The sequence below is a fragment of the Triticum dicoccoides genome, chromosome 1B (assembly GCF_002162155.2).
Source record: "Triticum dicoccoides isolate Atlit2015 ecotype Zavitan chromosome 1B, WEW_v2.0, whole genome shotgun sequence".
Taxonomy (NCBI): domain Eukaryota; kingdom Viridiplantae; phylum Streptophyta; class Magnoliopsida; order Poales; family Poaceae; genus Triticum; species Triticum dicoccoides.
The window spans coordinates 388615202-388617370 of record NC_041381.1 but is presented as its reverse complement, the minus strand read 5'-3'; positions in this window follow the sequence as shown (position 1 = coordinate 388617370).

Here is a 2169-nt window from a genome sequence, read left to right as displayed (position 1 = left end):
AGAGGGGGAGGGCAGCCACACCCTTGCACTTGGCGCCTCCTTTCCCTCTTGCTACACCTCTCCCTCCCGCAGAAGCTTGGCGAAGCCCTGCCGGATCCCTGCTGCATCCACCACCACGCCGTCGTGCTGCTGAATCTTCATCAACCTCTCCTTCCCCCTTGCTGGATCAAGAAGGAGGAGACGTCACGCTGACCGTACGTGTGTTGAACGCGGAGGTGTCGTCCATTCGACGCTAGGATCTCCGGTGATTTGGATCACGACGAGTACGACTCCCTCAACCCCGTTCTCTTGAACGCTTCCGCTCGCGATCTACAAGGGTATGTAGATGCAATCCTCTCTCTCGTTGCTGGATGAACTCCTAGATTGATCTTGGTGAACGTAGGAAATTTTTTATTTTATGCAACGTTCCCCAACAGTGGCATCAGCTAGGTCTATGCGTAGTTCTCTTTGCACGAGTAGAACACAATTTGTTGTGGGCGTAGATGTTGTCAACTTTCTTGCCACTACTAGTCTTATTTTGCTTCAGCGGTATTTTGGGATGAAGCGGCCCGGACCGACCTTACACGTACGCTTACATGAGACAGGTTCCATCGACTGACATGCACTAGTTGCATAAGGTGGCTAGCGGGTGTCTGTCTCTCCCACTTTAGTTGGAGCGGATTCGATGAAAAGGGTCCTTATGAAGGGTAAATAGACGTTGGCAAATCACGTTGTGGCTTGTACGTAGGCAAGAAAACGTTCTTGCTAGATCACCTATAGAAGCCACGTAAAAAACTTGCAACAACAATTAGAGGACGTCTAACTTGTTTTTGCAGCAAGTGTTTTGTGATGTGGTATGGCCAAAAGTTGTGACGAATGATGAATGATATATATGTGATGTATGAGATCATGTTCTTGTGATAGGAATCACGACTTGCATGTCGATGAGTATGACAACCGGCAGGAGCCATAGGAGTTGTCTTTATTTTTTGTATGACCTGCGTGTCATTGAGAAACGCCATGTGAATTACTTTACTTTATTGCTAAACGCGTTAGCCATAGTAGTAGAAGTAATAGTCGGCGAGCAACTTCATGGAGACACGATGATGGAGATCATGATGATGGAGATCATGGTGTCATGACGGTGACGAAGATGATCATGGAGCCCCGAAGATGGAGATCAAAGGAGCTATATGATATTGGCCATATCATGTCACTATTTGATTGCATGTGATGTTTATCATGTTTTTCATCTTGTTTACTTAGAACGACGGTAGTAAGTAAGATGATCCCTCATAATAATTTCAAGAAAAGTGTTCCCCCTAACTGTGCACCATTGCGAAGGTTCGTTGTTTCGAAGCACCACATGATGATCGGGTGTGATAGATCCTAACGTTCGAATACAACGGGTGTAAGGCAGATTTACACACGCAATACACTTAGGTTGACTTGACGAGCCTAGCATGTACAGACATGGCCTCGGAACACGGAAGACCGAAAGGTCGAGCATGAGTCGTATAGAAGATACGATCAACATGAAGATGTTCACCGATGTTAACTAGTCCGTCTCACGTGATGATCGGACACGGCCTAGTTGACTCGGATCATGTTTTACTTAGATGACTAGAGGGATGTCTGTCTAAGTGTGAGTTCATAAATAATTTGATTAGATGAACTTAATTATCATGAACTTAGTCTAAAATCTTTACAATATGTCTTGTAGATCAAATGGCCAACGCTCATGTCCACCTAAACTTCAACGCGTTCCTAGAGAAAACCAAGCTGAAAGACGATGGCAGCAACTATACGGACTGGGTCCGGAACCTGAGGATCATCCTCATAGCAGCCAAGAAATATTATGTCCTAGAAGCGCCGCTAGGTGAAGCACCAATCCCAGAGAACCAAGACGTTATGAACGCTTGGCAGTCTCATGCTGATGATTACTCCCTCGTTCAGTGCAGCATGCTTTACAGCTTAGAACCGGGGCTCCATAAGTGTTTTGAGCAACACGGAGCATATGAGATGTTTGAGGAGCTGAAAATGGTTTTCCAAGCTCATGCCCGGTTCGAGAGATATGAAGTCTCCGACAAATTCTTCAGCTGTAAGATGGAGGAAAATAGTTCTGTTAGTGAGCACGTACTCAAGATGTCTGGGTTGCACAAATGCTTGACTCAGCTGGGAGTTAATCTC